The following is a 17,586-nucleotide window of genomic DNA, read 5'->3' on the forward strand; positions in this document are numbered from 1 at the left end:
AACCTGTACCATTGATAGATACCTGTATCAAAAAGTGTCAAGAAAAAGGCCGTTTTTGCTAATTTCTCTGAGCTAATATTGAACCGCGTCCACACAAACTGTGCGAGAATGATGAAAGTGAACAATAATAATCTGAAGAATTCAAAAAATATAAGCAATACTTCGCCAATGTTTCCGCCAGACTTTGGTCCATCAGAAAAAAAATATTAAAAATTTAAAATCTCATTGAATCAGTTGCGAGTTTAAAACAAGTTACAATGTTTTAATGGCCAGCCTGCTAACGGCTAAATTCAATGCTAAAATTTACAACAAATTTAACGACCCAATAAAAATTCCGTAAATTTTTTAAACAAATACCATTTAATTCCGATAACATTTATAATTATAACGATTTCACACACTCGTAACAATCCAGAGGAATTTAAATGGCAGATACTCTTTCACGAAGTAAAAGTTGTCTAATTATAATGATAGACCAAGAAAAATTTCTCGGTGCGAATATGAAGAGTCGCAATAATGGTTTACAAAAATGGTTCTTGAATTAAACCCTAGAGCCTTTTACGTGACTTGTGCAGCCCTAATTTAGTAATTATTGACGTTTTTTTTGCTATTGTGCAGAAAATTTACGTTTTTTTACATCGACTATAATAGTCATAATGAATAATTCACCAACAACCTCATCTATGATCTATTTCCGAATTTAATAAGGGCCATACGAATTTTCTTAACATTACCTGTGGCAGTAGCTAGTGGAGAAAGAAGCTTTTCGAAGGTTAAAATAATAAAAAATTATCTACGATCCACAATGGGACAATGAAGGCTTTCAGATTTATCCCTTTATTATAAAAAAGAGCATATTCTAGGGCCATAACTACCATTGGGGCAATAGGGCAGTGCCTCGGGGCCCCCGGCCAAGCTGGGCCCCGCAGGGGCTCCTTTTTGGTTGGCCGTGCATAGAGAAAGGAGAGTTTAACGAGGAAAATAAAAATATGTATTTTAAAATCCGATTTTAAAACACAATTTTAAAAAGACCTTACCGGGGCACCCTAGTCGTCAACATAAAGTTTTAATTTTTCAATAGGGAAATTAGTATTTTCGACTAAAAATGCAATTGGAACAGAACAGAGGCCCTTGAGGCCTAAGCTAAGCTGGGGCTCCCGAGACATTAACATAAAAATTTAAATTGTTACTGAGGAAATTAGTTATTTTGGCGAAATAAAAACTAAAATGCAACCGGACTAGGGGCCCCCAGTCCCAGCTACTTTGTCTTAACCAATTTACCCCAGACCACATCTTGGTACGTGAAAGGAACCACGTGGTACCAAATATTATTGAAAAGAAAGACAATGAGCACATTAGGATCAGTCCCACCAGTACCACAGCATAATAAATCCAACAGAAGTGACACTTTTGAAGGCGGGTACCGTCTTCACAGCTGAAGGTACGGGATGTAGTTTTCTAATATCCTCACCAAATTGGATTCTGCCCTCATTAGAGCTGTATACAATATATTAGTTCTCGACCGTCTCCTCTTTTTTGACATTTTCCTATCTCCTTCAATTTTTCTTCCAACTTTTCCATATCGAATTTGAAGGCATCCTCGAATTTTTCTTCCACCTTTTCATTTTTCTGTATCTCCTCAGCAACATGGTTTGCCTCTTCCTGCATTTTCTCTAAATAAACCTCCATATCTTCATATTTTTCCATTCGGCTTTGAAGTTTCAAGAAATTTTCTTCTTATTGTTACATTAGTTATCTTATTTTGTTTTACCATCTATTCATTGTGTTGTTTTTCTTTTAACTTCGTTAAAGCAAATAAAAAATAAGGTGATTTCAATTTTTTTTGTGTTGGTCAACTAAAATAGCAATATGTAGGTACAAGAAACTTCAATCATGGAATGCATTAAAATGCGTTTTTAAGGGGTTACATATAAAACATTTTTCCGGGCCCCCCTTCGACTAGGGGCCCGGTACCCCCGAGAGACAAATAAGACCCCCGGAGGAGGCCCCCAGATTACGTTTGCCCCGGGGCATCGTACTTACGGCCCCTGGGATATTCGAGAAAATGTAGATGTAGGTATCTGTCATTGCTAAAACATTTGCCTTAAAATTACTAGAAAAGCAAAGTTTGCGTATAAATTATTAGTAATAGATAGATGTTAACATCCGCAGTCATGTATTTATTTCCTTAATTTAGGACCCTGTATGCTTCTTACAATTTTATTTTTTTTAACGCAAAATAATGTATTTTTTTTATTTACAAATGCTTATAAACATCAAAATAAATTTTGTAATAACCAAAATAATATAATAGGTACTAACTACTCCTAATATTGAGCCGCGTCCACAAAGTGTTCAAAAATGATGAAAATGCGTAAATAAATGAAAAATATAACTGAAGAATCCAAGATATAAAAACAATAATTCGCCAATGTTTCCGCCAGACTTTGGTCCATCAGAAAATGAATATTAAAAATTTAAAATCTCATTCAATCCGTTGCGAGTTAAAAGAAGTCACAATGTTTTAATGACCAGCCTGCTAACGGTTAAATTTAATGCTAATATTTACAACAAATTTAACGACCCAATAAAAATTCCGTAAATTTTTTAAACAAATATCAATTAATTCCGATAACATTTATAATTAAAACCATTTCACACACTCTTAACAATCCAGAGGAATTTAATTCTTTCACGAAGTAAAAGTTCACTAATTATAATGATAGACCAAGAAAAATTTCTCATAAAACGTATAATTACCTGGGTAGGTACCTCAGCTCCGTGCCTGTACTACATATCAGCCAAGAACACCATCAGGTAGGTATGAGAGTACCCAGTACCTATAAGAATGCACATCCACTTCTTCGCGTGCCTATCATCACATTCCTCCACACCTTTTTCATATTTAATCCATCGCAACTCGCGGGATCATTCATTCACTAATTTAACAATCAATTAAGAGCAATTAATACAGAGAATATTTAATTTTAGTTGTAATTGAAGAGGTCAGAATTACAGAATTCGTCACCGAGACCGGGCATTCAAAACAAATGAAGAAGTAACTTCTAGCCCGCACGTCACAAGTGGCTAAGCACACATTGACCGTTGATGCAGCTCGCGATCAAAACACTACATTAATTAATGCACTTTGTAGTTTTTTAGCCATGAACTAAATTATGAAAGCGGTTAAGATGTTCGTCGAGATATAGTTTTCACCTGTGAATTAAAGAGATCACCTTCTTTTTGACGATTTAAACGTGAACTGGCAGTTCGTTGGAAACTCACGCTTGCGATCGCGACACCCGCGACCACTGTTCGCGGCCACGTTGCCAAATCTGAAGTATTTATGGGTTCTTGTTAAATTTTATAGTACAATTCATATTGTGTTAAATATAAATGATTTCCAAGTTTAGTTTGGATTTCTAGTCCAGGGCGGATCTGTTTTGAGATGGACGTTGAGAGGTGACTCTAATTTTTTACAGAAATGGCTTGGAATTAACCTATATAATAATAATTGAGTTTTCCTCCCACACTCCCACTCAAAAAGCTCCGGAACATTGTTTAAATATGTAATCAAAATGTCAAAAAATGAAGGAAAAATTCGATTTTTTGCTTCGTTTTTTGATTATAACTTTAAAAGTATTGACTTCCGAGAAAAGTTGCACTAAAATAAAAGTTGCGTAATTAAATTTGCTACAATATAAGATCGGTTAAAAATTTTTAAAATTGTTACCCTTGTTGCAAAATAGCAATAATTGCGAAAAAACATAAAAAACAAGTATTGGCATTTTACGTTTTTCAACCATTTCTGCTAAACTTAGGACCTTCATATTTCACCAAGAAAAACTCTATCATATGATAAAACAATACTGTAAATTTAGTTAAGATCGGTTCAATAGGTTTTGCAAAATAAATTTTGCAATCCAGCTTTTGCAAAAAAATTAATTTTTTCAAAATGTTGCAGGACTGAAAATAAAACAGATAGGGAGTTAATTTTTTACAAATATGTAGAAGAATACTGTACCTTTCATTTGGGATTTGCAAAATTAAAATCGATTATACCACGGCGTCAGGAATTTTTTTAAATAAGTTGATTTCCACCAAAATTTCTTCCAATCTTTATCTAATATATTATTTTCTTACTCTATATTTTGTTGTATGTTCATATTTTAATTCCACAAAAATCAAACTAATTTGATTATTGTTTGTGAAAAATTGTTTTTTTTTAATTGTTTGTGAAAAAGTTAAAATATATGAACAAAGCACCTGCGCGTAGCACCAAAAATTAATGTTTATTTAAAAAAATTCCTGACGCTGTGGTAGTTAACCGATTTTAATTTTGCAAATTGCAAATGAAAGGTACAGTATTATTTTATATTTAAACAAAATCAACTTGCTGTCTGCTTTATTTTCAGTGCTGCAACATTTTGAAAAAATTTATTTTTTTGCGAAAGCTGGATTGCATAATTTATTTTTCTACGAGCGTGCAAAAATGTCTACTTTCACGCACGCATTTTAGTTTAGAAAGTTTCACTTTTCCGCACGCGTGTTACTTTTCCGCACGCGTTTTACTTTTCCGCACGCGGTTTTTACTTTTCCGCACGCGTGTTAATTTAGATATGTTAATATGACCTTAAAGTAATTATAGTACATGCAATAAACTAATATTTAGATATTATTTACTAATTTATTTCAAATATATCTTGTTGTGTTCCTGTTTTAATGAAACTAACGCGACAATTCGATGAAATAAAATTATTTTGACATAATATTCGAAAGTCAAATAGGTAGACAATAACAGTCGTTTTGAATAATCGTCATGGAAACCAAGATCGTCGTCATGCTAACTAATTATATTGAAAGTTTGGTTTTGACAACCTTGTCAAAGAATTAATTTGTGTATGTATTTTCATATTAATTAAATTAATTGATTAAGATTTGTTAATTTTGAAAGACTCTTAGAAAAAATATTGTTCCTAACTCTTGCAGAAAGTCTCTTTTCCGCACTCGACTGCTTGCCGAACTCCCGCTTCGCGTCGTTCGGCAAACTGCAGTTGCGTGCGGAAAAGAATGACTTTCTGCACTTGTTAGGAAAATAACTATTACAGTATTGTTTTATCATATCATAAAGTTTTTCCGGGTGAAATATAAAGGTCCTAAGTGTAGCATAAATGGTTGAAAAACGTAAAATGCGAATACTTGTTTTTTTATTGTTTTTTCGAAATTGTTGCTATTTTGCAACAAGGGTGACAGTTTTTAAAATTTTCAGTTAATCCTATATGGTAGGAAATTACGCAACTTTTATTAACCAAAAAACCAAGAAAAAAATCGAATTTTTCCTTCATTTTTGACATTTTGATTATTTAAACAATGTTCCGGACCTTTTTGAGTGGGAAGATAACTCAAATAATATTAACTCAAATAATATGAGATATTTTCAAGCAATTTCTGCAAAAAAATATGAGTCACCTCTGAACATCCAAATGTACCTACTAATATTTTTACAGATGCGCCCTGGTCTATTCGTTGTTTTGGCTGTTTATTAATTCGGGACAAAGGATGTTCTAAAATCTTCAGAGCCCGCTAAAAAAATATCGCTATTAAAGAAAAGACGTTTGTTATTCATTATGAAAACGCTGTTGACCGTATAAATAGAGCATAAAAATTGATTCATAATATTAAAGAATGTAGAAGAATGTGATTCTTGAAATGCGAACGATCTGGATATTAAAATAGGTACAAAATAGGTTTTTATATACAGGGTGGAAACCACTGGAATAAAAATTGTTCGGCCTTTGTTTTAAAAAACAATAAAAACGCTGGGGCTCGTAGATTTTTATACAGTGATGAGCTCGCTAATAACCGTTGTAAATGTAATGTAATAATACATTGCGAAACAAAAGGATATGAAACAAGTGGAGGTGCAAATTATCGTTATAAACGTATAATTAACATTACATTACATGGTTTCCCACCTTTAGACGTCTGTGACAGGAAAATTTTATAAAATTCTACTGTCACAGTGACAGTTTGTCACAGTGGCGCACCCAGGGGGGTGTTTTGGGGGTTAAAACCCCTCCCAGGGCATATAAAGAAGAGTAGGAAAACGTAACTGGTCTTTAACAAACTATACAAAAAAATGTCTGTGTCCAAGAAACCCCCCCCCCCCAGAGGAAAATTATAGGTGCGCCACTGGTTTGTCATACTCCACTGATACGTCTAAAGGTGGGAAGTGGGAAACTATGTAATGTAATCTTAATTTATACGTTTATAACGATAATTTCCACCTCCACTAGTTTCATATCTTTTTGTTTCGCAATGTAAACTTACGTGCATAGAAATCGACCCACTTAAAAATTTGGTCATTTTCGATGTCTCATATTTCCTAAACTTGTTGGCCGATTTAAGTGATTTTTTGAACAGGCTATAGCCTGATTCTTTAACAATACCACTGTAATAATATTGTTGCTAAACAGTTAAATTTTCATTGTATACCGAGTGTAGCAATCGAACTGTGTTTTTCCTCAAAGTTCGCAGCACCCTGTGGAATATTCTAGCATTTATAAAATACTGAAACTAAAACCCAACTATAGCCTCAGGTTTTCTCAATATTCTGTTTTTTGAATCATTTATTTATGTTGGATAATAAAAAAGTTAGGTACTTTAACAACTAGACATGTTCTTCATCAATACACGATGTTTCTAAATAAGTCCGACAAACTTTAAGGGGTAGTTTTGCATGAAAAATAATGGCAGTTGGCTTTATAAACGTATGTCCGCAAATGTTTCTTTTCCGAGATACGGGATGTTGAATTTTTTTTTACAAACTGACGATTTATTTTATTGCTTTAAAACCGGTTGAGATATGCCAATGAAATTTGGTGGGTTTTAAGACGTAGTTATTGCACATTTTTTGACATACAATTAAGAATTTAATATTCACCATTAGCGCTCATACGTGTAATATGACCGATCATATTACCCGTATGCACGCTAATGGTTAATTTAAAATTCTTAATTTTATGTCAAAAAATCCGCAATAACTAGCTTTTAAAACGCATATCTCAACTGCTTTTAAAGCAATAAATAAATCGTCAGTTTGTAAGAAAAAATTCAACATCCCGTATCTCGGAAACAAAACATTTGCGGACATACGTTTATAAAGCCAACTGTCATTATTTTTTCATGCAGAATTACACCTTAAAGTTTCTCGCACTTATTTAAAAACACCGTGTATTGATGAAGAACATGTCTAGTTGTTAAAGTATCTAACTTTTTTATTATCCAACATAAACAAATGAATCAAAAAGCAGGATGTTAAGAAAACCAGATGCTATAGTTGGGTTTTAATTTCAGTATTTTATAAATGCTAGAATATTCCACGGGGTGATTCAAAATTTGAGAAAAAAACACAGTTTGATTGGTACACCCGGTATACAATGAAAATTTACCTGTTTAGCAACAATATTATTACAGTGGTATTGATAAGAATCAGGCTATAACATGTTCAAAAAATGACTTAAATCGGCTAACATGTTTAGGAAATATGGGACATCAAAAATGACCAAATTTTTAAGTGGGCCGATTTCTATGCGGTTTAGCATGGACAACCTTCTATACAAAAATGTTCTACATTAAATTTGCAATAAAAAAGGTCTTATGCATAATCCTTCTAAAATGAAAGGTTCCAAAGTTACGGAGGTAGTATAGTATAATTGGTCAAAAAAAGGCCTAACCCAGACATCTAAAGTAAAAGTTTTCCTCCAACGCCAAATTGTTATATTATGGTCCACCTATTGTTCAGTAAAAAGTTACACCATTTTGAGCGTCCAGTTTGGGGGGGAGATGGGCGAGAAGTCGGTAAATTAGTAGTTTTTTTACGTTTTTCGTCAATATTTCTAAAACTATGCATTAGCGTAAACAGTGGTCTATACAAAAATGTTCTACATAAAATTTAAAACAAAAAAGGTCCTATACATAATTGTTATAAAATCGACGGTTCCAGCGTTACGGAGGGTGAAAAGTGGAGGTTTTCGATACTTTTTATATTACCTGGGCAATTGATGATGATTTTGGGCGGTGGGGTATAAGTTTCTTCAAGGGCTTATCACTAACATATCATCGGCCACTGAAATAGCAAATTTTATTTACAAAACACAATCCTGTTAAAGAAAATTTCTATAAATTGCCCAAAGAATATAAAAAGTATCGAAAACTTCCACTTTTTACCCTCCGTGACTCTGAAACCGTTGATTTTATAACAATTATGTATAGGACCTTTTTTGTTTTAAATTTCACGTAGAACATTTGCTTACGCTAAAGCATAGTTTTAGAAATATTGACGAAAAACGTAAAAAAACTACTAATTTATCGACTTTTCCCCCATCTTCTATATGTGGACCATATAGAAGAATTTGTGTTGAAGGAAAACTTTTACTTTGGATGTCTGGGTTAGGCCTTTTTTTGGACCAATTATACTATACTACCTCCGTAACTTTTGAATCGTTCATTTTAGAAGGATTATGCATAGGACCTATTTTATTTCAAATTTAATGTAGAACATTTTTGTATCGAAGGTTGTTCATGCTAAACCGCATAGTTTTAGAAATAATGACGAAAAACGTAAAAAACTACGAATTTACCGATTTCTCCCCCTCTCCCCCCCCCCCCAAACCTAACGCTCAAAATGGTGTGACTTTTTTCTGAACATTATGTGGACCATAATAGAACAATTTGGTGTTGGAGGATAACTTTCACTTTGGATGTCTGGGTTTGGGTCTAGTTATACCATACTATGTATATAAATGTGCGCTTTTTAAATATTAATTTAAATATACAGGGAGATTCATGCAAACCTAGTATAGTCCTTATTTTAAAAGATTATAAAAAAACATGGCACACTTCAATTTTTAAATTTAAATGTGCGTTTTTTAAACATAAATTTAAATGTACATGGTGATTCACGCGTTAAGCATAGTCCATCATCTTTATTTTTAATCTGGAACATCCTCTTCTTCTTCTTGTGCCACCCCTATCGGAGATTGGAAATCATCAAGGCTATCCTAACCTTGTTTACAGCTGACCTAAAGAGTTTATTAGTGGTGCAGCCAAACCACTCTCTCAAATTCCGCAACCGTGACATTCTTCTACGACCTGGATTCCGTTTTCCTTCTATTGTTCCTTGCATTATATTTGGAAGTAATGCGTATTTATGTCCTCTCATTAGGTGACCCAAATATTCGAGTTTTCTTCGTTTAATCGTTAACAAAATTTCTGGGTCTTCTCCTATCCTCCGTATAACTTCAAAGTTTGTAACTCTTCCAACGCAGCTTATCTTCAGCATTCGACGGTAGCACCACATCTCGAAGCTTTCAATATTTTTATGTTGTTCTGTTTGAGAGTCCAGGCCTCTATGCCGTATAATAACGTGATAAATATGTAGCCTCTTAGCAATCTTGGAACACCTATGTATTGTTATATTTTATTTTTGAAGTTATACTTCTTTACCGGCGATATGAGGGTGAATTTTTATATGTTAAAACCTATGATCCCGGCGCATGCGCATTGTAACTTTGTTCTGATTGGATGTTCAAATGACATGTCAAAAATTATTCAATATGGCGGCTGTTGCACAGCTGTAGTTAGATTATTAATGGTTGTTGCGTTTTAAAATTTGTGTGAAAAGAAACAACAAACAAAAGTTAGTTAATAGTTATACTGCCTTTTTAAATAGTTTTCATATACCTATATTTTTGGACTTTTGGACTATTTTGGACAAGGAAAACTCATTCTAATTTGGTAAGTAGTTTTTATTATAATCATATTATTGTAATTATACATTTGGATTAGGTTGAAATACAGTAGAGCGTCGATTATCCGAACTAATTGGGGGACATAGGTGTTCGGAAAACCGATTTGTTCGGATAATCGAACTACAATATATTGATACATATTTATAGTCATACATATTTATCCACAAGTGAATAAAAGCCATATTTATATAACTACATATTTATTTATATCTTGATAATGACAACTAGCAACTAAACAAAAAAGTGCAGTCTTTGCAACAACATAATTATTTTTGGATACAATATTGAAGAAAATTGAAGATATTTTAAGCGTCAATTACTAACGCTTGCTCGATATTCGAGTGCGGGACGCGGGAGTCGATAGTTCGAATAAGCGGTCGTTCGGTTGATCGACGTTCGGATAATCGACGCTCTACTGTACATTTATTTTCTCAAGAATGGGGATTTTAGAGAGAAATCCCAAATTAGGTCCGATTTTTATTTTTAAAATATGATTTTTTGGCGTAGATTTATTTATCTAGTAGGTATGTAATGCTTTGATTTACAACTTAATTTGATTACCAACAAAAGTTCTACCAATCTTCATCTAATATATTGTTTTCTTACTGTTTTGTTATATTTTAATATTTTCTTCCACAAAATTTAAACTACATAATTTAATTATATTCAAAACAACTGTCAAACCGTAAAACGTTCAGTTACCCTATTTTTCCACATGACAAATAATGTGGAATTGGATGAGTGAGTCTAGGCTTCGATTACGAATCAAAGCGCCACGAAATTCACGGGTTCGATTCCCGATGCAAGTTTTTATTTTTTTATGCATTTTATGATTGTAAGTATATTTTTTATATAATTTTTTTTTTCAGAAAATGCGTATTTAAAATTTTTGCCAACAATTATTATCGTTCAGAAATCATTTTTTCTTTGTGGCATTTTTCAATGTGTTTGTGTGCGTTTTATTCTTTTATTTTTTTAAATTTTTGGTATTGTCTTAAAAATCACATAATATGTAGTAGAAGTATAACTTCTTACGTGCGTACAAAGTACACACACATTCTTTTTTTTAAACGTTTTTTATTCAAACTTCTTTATATACATACTTGACCTTTGTCTCTTTGTTACATTGCCCAGGAAAATCTTCTAATCAATTTTAAACATACTTTCCGACTAGTTAGACATCTGAAATTTTTAGAATAGCTCAGAACTTTGACAATGCAATATTCAACAGCTTTTACATATGTGCGTTATATTCATCTACGTTATGTATTATGCATGGTTTTTAATTTCTTTTTGTACTTCTTCTTCTTCTGCGGGAATTTATGCTTCGTCGTTATCTTGTACTATTGGTCTTACTTCTTCATCGCAGTGTGTTTCCTCCGTAGTGAATAACATTTCTTCGTAATATTTTTTTTATTTATTTATTGACGGGATTACCCCATTAAAAGTTATACAATTAACAATAATAAGTTTACGAGCTAAATATGTACTAATAATACTTTAACAACATTATAATTAGATAACAAATATTAGAATAAGAATAGGTAGGTACTTGTAACCTTAGAACTAACAAAAAAAAAATTAAATAAATACTCTATTTAAATTATTTTTAAATATTCTTCCCATATGCTGCTGATCTGTTTATCTTCAAATATGGTTTCTCCTTTTTGGTTTTTTAGTCTTCTTGTTTTAATGCTGGGCGTATTTTTGTTGCTCTAACTTTTTTGTAATATTGTTTTAGTTTACGATTTTTCTATCTTTTTCAATATCCTCTAGCTTTTCATTTAACCAGACATTTTTCTTCTTTTTATTTGTTTTGTTGGCTTTCTTTCCCGCTATTTTGTGTTCTTCCCTGTTTTGTTCTGACGGATTGTTGATCCATGTCATTATGGCGGAGTTTTTAAGTATTCTCTCATATTTTCATTCATCTGTTGTTAAAATTTTTCTCTTATTTCAGTCTCTTCTAATTCTTCTAGCTTCCATTTATTAGGGTTTCTTTTAGCTTGCTGTCTTTTTTTTCATCTGAGCGCAACATTTAGTGTTGCTGCGAGTTGACAGATTCTGTGGCCATGACCAATTGTTTTTTCGTGCAGAATTCGTTTTCCGTTTCTGATTAGGTCTGTCAAGTATCCTTCTTTTTTTAATAATATCCTTTAGCAGTACTATTAGGTAAATAAAATAGTAAAGAAAAGTTTTCTGTTTGGTGAACATGTGGCAACAGTGACCACCGATCGCGATTCCTAGAGATGGAAGAGTTATGATTAGAGAATAGATTGTTTATGTGTGTAAAATATTTGAAACGGTACACATTTATATAATGTATTTGAACTTGTATTAATGAAAACGCATGCATCGAGCCTACCGTGATTATAGCAATTATTTTGTTGGTAGAAAAAAAAGAACCGAGTAGTATAAAATTGATAAATAGCAATAAATATTCATTGGATAATTGTCACGAAGATGAAGAGAACGTCAACAGCTACTTGATATCCGCAATTTATATAAGAATGTAGAAGTTACTGTTAATTTGAGCAAGGTGAATGACAATAACATAATCTACAATGTTTACAATGGCAGAACGATAATCATATGTTTAAAGCTTTTACGTTCATTCAAGAACAAGAAAAATAACAATTGGGATCTTACATAATAGACAAGGCAATCATCGTAAAGGCTTTTTATTCCGGATGGAATGTTTGCCGCTCTTACTTAGAGCTCTCTGATTCGCTTATTGCGGTGAATCACTCCACATTACACTTGTGTGTTGTCAAAGTTTGTTGTACGACTTGTGTGACTTAGCTTTCATTACAATTTTCTTCCAATAATTTCGATATGTGCATTGCATAGTTCCCTCCAGTTTCTCACTTTCAGAATTTTGATATATCTCATGACATGGTCCTCCCATCCAGGGCCGCCGCTACCATGTGTGCAAAGTGTGCATCGCACACGGGCGACCGATTATAGGGGCGGCCAAAAGCAGGCCACTGATGATAATACTTTTTTTAAAACGAAAATAAATTCAAAAAATTAAATAGTAATGATTCAGATATTTCTATAAACTCTAATATTCCAAACAATCTAAACAAAAATGCCAGAAAATGTTATTTATTATATATGAACTGCCTTTTGCAGCTGTAGTCATAAAGTAGTTCCGGGAATGCTTTTTAAATCAAAGTGGCTGGCGGCTTTCGGACTTTAAGACATTTTTATCTACGTGGTCCATATGCGATTTTTTCAAATTCTGAACATTTATGATTTGTTAAGAGAGTACGATACGACAATAGGATACTTTCCGAGAATTTAGATAAGTGCTTGTTAAGTTGCTCTCATTGAGTAATAAAGACGTCTTTTTTATTACTCGATGGTTTAAAAAAATCTTTTTTATTACTCGATGGTTGCTCTGTTATAATATTGTTCGTTTATGCTTATGTATAGTTATAGATGGGTTATAGTTCAGCCAAGTTGAGAATTTGATGATTTTAGACACGCTTTTGATAAACGATTTTGTGTAATATATAGTAGTGTGCCCGTTTCTTTTGCACACTACTGTATTTCAAATAGGCCTGGATTCCGCGTACCAAAAAACGTTGATTAATAGCAAGCTGAAAATTTGTTAATGGCTTAACAGTGTCTAGTCGGGCAAACTTTGATGTACGGGAACAATGGAACAGGGGAAGCTTTAATTGTGGAACAGTTTAAAAATTTGGAACGTCAGATTACGAGAACGTCCCATGTATTTTGTCCAACAGAACTTCCAATTGATTTGTTACCCTTTCATTAAACTCTCATGCAAAAATCAGACTGCTATTACTAACCAACATGATTCCTGTCATTTGACATGTTCTTCGTGTTTCACTCATTAAAATGCTCAGTTGGCGATAAACACCAGTCTGATTTTTGCGTGAGAGTTTAATAAAATGGTAACAAATAAATTAGAAGTTATGTCCGACAAAAAACATGGAACGTTTTCGTAGTCTGACGTTCCAAATTTTTAACCTGTTCCACAATTAAAACTTCCCCTGTTCCAGTGTTCCTATATATCAAAGTTTGTCCGACTAGACACCGTTAAGCTATTAACAATTTTTCAGCTTGCAATTGATCAACTTTTTTTGGTACGCGGGAGCCAGGCCTATATATTTAAATATATTAGTAAACAATTAAGCATGCCGAATGTTGTAAGTAGTCTTGTAAACAAAACTTACACATATGTAGGTATGAGTGCAAGATTGCATTTCTGTATATATTATTATTGACATAATAATAATAACTTTATTTTGATACGCGGGATCCAGGTCTAAAAGTAACGTCGAGATCAGAGCAATTATTATTATTCATATACACATCTCTCTCTGGGTCTTCCCCTTGATTTTTAAGTTTCTGGTTTCCATCTGGTGATCTTCTTAATCAGTAGGTCGTTTTTCCTTCTCTCTATGTGTCCCAGCAGTGGCGTACTGAGCATGGTTCCGCGGGCCCGCTTTAACGCGCTTTTTGCTTCTTTTGTTTCTAATTTGATGGGGACATTTTGAACTACACAAGTACACACATAGGAAATGTAACTGCTTAATAGATTTTAATTTTTGTGTAGGTACTTATAAATTGGGCAGGCGTAGCGAAGTGGTAGTGTGCTTGGCTCGCGTGCTGGTGGTCCAGAGTTCAAATCCTAGCGCCGGCAAGAACAACTAGACATTTTTAAAATGTTTATAGGCCCCATGTCGACTCAGCCTGAATAAAATGAGTACCTTGGGTAAAACCAGGGGTAATAATAGGCGGTGGAAGCGTAACACTGGCCCTGTTACCTTCCTTGTATACCGTAGGCCCTAGATATAGCAGACTACCCTACTGTACTCCCAAAGCCACAGCGGTATAAAACGGGAGACTATTATTATTATTACTTATAAATAAAAACGAAGAATTCCTATTCCTCAAAAAATTTGAAAACAAAATTTATTGAAATACAATGTACAATACTGTTGTAAATTTCCTTACTAGTTTCACCTGCTTTCCAAAGCCCATATTTCAACACCTGTAAAGGCTAACCGCCAGGGCCTGCCTACACGTAATAACTCAAAGACTTATTTTTTATATTAGCAAGATTCATAAATAAGATGTAGGTAGGTAAACTACAAAGTTGCACATATGCATTGCAAGTTTTATACTGGGTCATCATAAAAATAATCCCAATACAATAGGCTCGATACTCGTATTTATAGAGCCGTCATCATTCAGCCTGTACTTTTATAATGCCTGTAATTGTAATTTTTAAAAATGGAAATTAAATTCTAAATATAGACAATAGTGGTAAGAATAACAAGACCCTATTAAGTTACATATAACCTATAAAAACAAAATTGATTTGATATATTATGAAGTCTATAAAATAGGGAAAATCCCCCAAAACCCCCCAAAAACAGTTTTTCGGATTTTTGAACTTGGGGAGCCTTACGGAAAAATCTGAAAAAAATTAAAAATATAGTGTTTGATAAAACACACAAGACTAAGAAAAAATTAGACTTGCAGCTATTCCTCAAAAAAAGTTATACGCTTTTTGAAAAAAAAATTCTTTTAATTTTTTGACGTTATGTACACTCTACCTATGGGTCTATAAAAATAGGCATGTTTTATAAAAGCCTCAGCTATGCGTGTGAATTTTTTGAAATTTTAAAATTGATTGCATCCCACCAAAAAAAAAAATAAAAACGAAAAATGAAGTTTTTGATGGTGGGGACATGGGGGAGGGGGTGGTGGGGACATGGGGGAGGGGTGGTGGGTTAAAAATACGCTGAATCCTATGTGTTAATCACATAGAACTTAAAAAACTAAAAAAAAATAATTCTGTTAGTAAGGGAGGGTAACTTTTAATTTATTTATCCCGTCCATAAGTGGAAAGTTTGATGCGCCACTGTAGACGCATGTGCCACTGAAAAGTGACGGCACAGTGTTCAAACGTTTTCTTTTAGGTTCTACTATTTAAGTTATAGGATCCCATAGTGCCTAAAATGATTAAGAAATTTCACCTATAGCGGCTCTTAGTCTAAAAGAAGTTCAAATGTAACGACTGCTAAAAGAAAAGAATGTGAATGATGCATTTCCAAACGATGCGGGAGAAAGAAAGAAAGAAAGAAAGAAAGAAAGAAAGAAAGAAAGAAAGAAAGAAAGAAAGAAAGAAAGAAAGAAAGAAAGAAAACACTTTCCAAAAAATCAAAACTGGACGTATCTTCCTGACTGATCAGAAAAAGAATCGAATAGTTAGTAGACGTATGAAAAAGAGTAGGTATCGTAACAATATTATTTTGTTTTTATACAGTGAGCACGTAAAGGTTGGAATAAATTCATTTTCTAGAGAATGGACAATTTTGGGGAAAAATCCCGAAACAGGTCGATTTTTATTTTTAAATTACGACGTTTTGCCATATATATCATACTAGTGACGTCACCCGTGATGGCGTGATGACGTCATTGATGATTTTTTTTAAATAAGAATAGGGGTCGTGTGATAGCTCGTTTGAAAGGTAATTCAATTCTCTATTCAGGAGTATAAACATTAACATAATTATTTATACAGGATGCCAAAAAAAATCTTTTTAATTAAATTTATTGGCATAAAAAGAAGAATCTGTGTAATTTATTTAATTCAAAATACATTTTACTGCTGTCAGAAAACAGGAAAAAATGATTGTTTATTTGACAAATAAAGAATACTGTTTTTTGCAAATTCAATATTAAAGCAGCCACCCACCTGCCTCTTGACAATTTGAGCATTTAATTTAACGACGTTCTACACCTTCGGCAAAGAATTAAAGATTTGCATGAAATTTTAGTATGTTATAGTTTACTTCAAAAAACTAAGATTTGATTTTTTAAAAATTGTTTTACCGTGCCGTTTAATTATTATTAAGGGTCAAAGTTAAGTTTTAACATGGGCTCTTATGGAAATTCTTAAAAAGTTAATAACTTTTGATCCAAATTTACGATTTTTAATTATTTGTGCTTAAATTAAAGGTTTTTTTGTAAGGAATAACATATTAAAAAATGAGGATTGTTTACCGCACCATTTATTTTTAATTTATTTATTATAATTAATTCCGTAATTTATTGCGTAATTTCCGTAATTTATTATAATTTATTTTTATAAAGTATTCAATACTGAAACATATGATTTGAGTATTCTGCTATAAATGTATTGTTACCAACTTTCGCTTGCATATAAGTTTCCCCCCTTTCCTCTGAGAGGCATACCCCGCAACGAAGGTGTAGAACGTCGTTAAGCGAAAAGCAATAGGTTTTTTCAAATAAACATTTTTTCTATTTTCTGAGAGCAGTAAAATATATTTTGGATTAAATAAATTACACATATTCTTCTTTTCATGTCAATAAATTTAATTCAAAAAAAATTGTTTTCGACACCCTGTATAAATAATTATGTTAATGTTTATACTACTGAATAGAGAATTGAATTACCTTCCAAACGAGCTATCACACGACCCCTATTCTTATTTAAAAAAATCATCGATGACGTCATCACGCCCAAATGGGTGACGTCACTAGTATGATACATATGCCAGAAAGTCGTAATTTAAAAATAAAAATTGACCTGTTTCGGTATTTTTTTCCAAAATTGTCCATTCTCGAGAAAATGAATTTATACCAACCTTTACGTGCTCACTGTATACAATAATATACAACGATTTTCAGTAGTAATAACCCAAGGACATTGATAATTGTTCGAAAAAATTTTATAACAGATTTCGAAAGCTTGTTGCTTGGAAACAGACCG

The 17,586-nt window shown here is 32.8% G+C and overlaps 1 protein-coding gene across 1 annotated transcript in view; it reads right to left on the reverse strand.

Moving 5' to 3' along the window:
* LOC114331814 (espin) overlaps positions 1-3,267 on the reverse strand; it is a 142,324-nt gene extending 139,057 nt beyond the window's left edge. The window contains exon 1 of the mRNA XM_050659735.1: positions 2,761-3,267. The gene's annotated coding sequence lies outside the window, so the exon portion shown is untranslated. The remainder of the gene's footprint in view (positions 1-2,760) is intronic.
* Between the last annotated feature and the right edge of the window lie 14,319 nt (positions 3,268-17,586).

This window comes from Diabrotica virgifera, chromosome 8, assembly GCF_917563875.1.
Source record: "Diabrotica virgifera virgifera chromosome 8, PGI_DIABVI_V3a".
NCBI classification, from domain to species: domain Eukaryota; kingdom Metazoa; phylum Arthropoda; class Insecta; order Coleoptera; family Chrysomelidae; genus Diabrotica; species Diabrotica virgifera.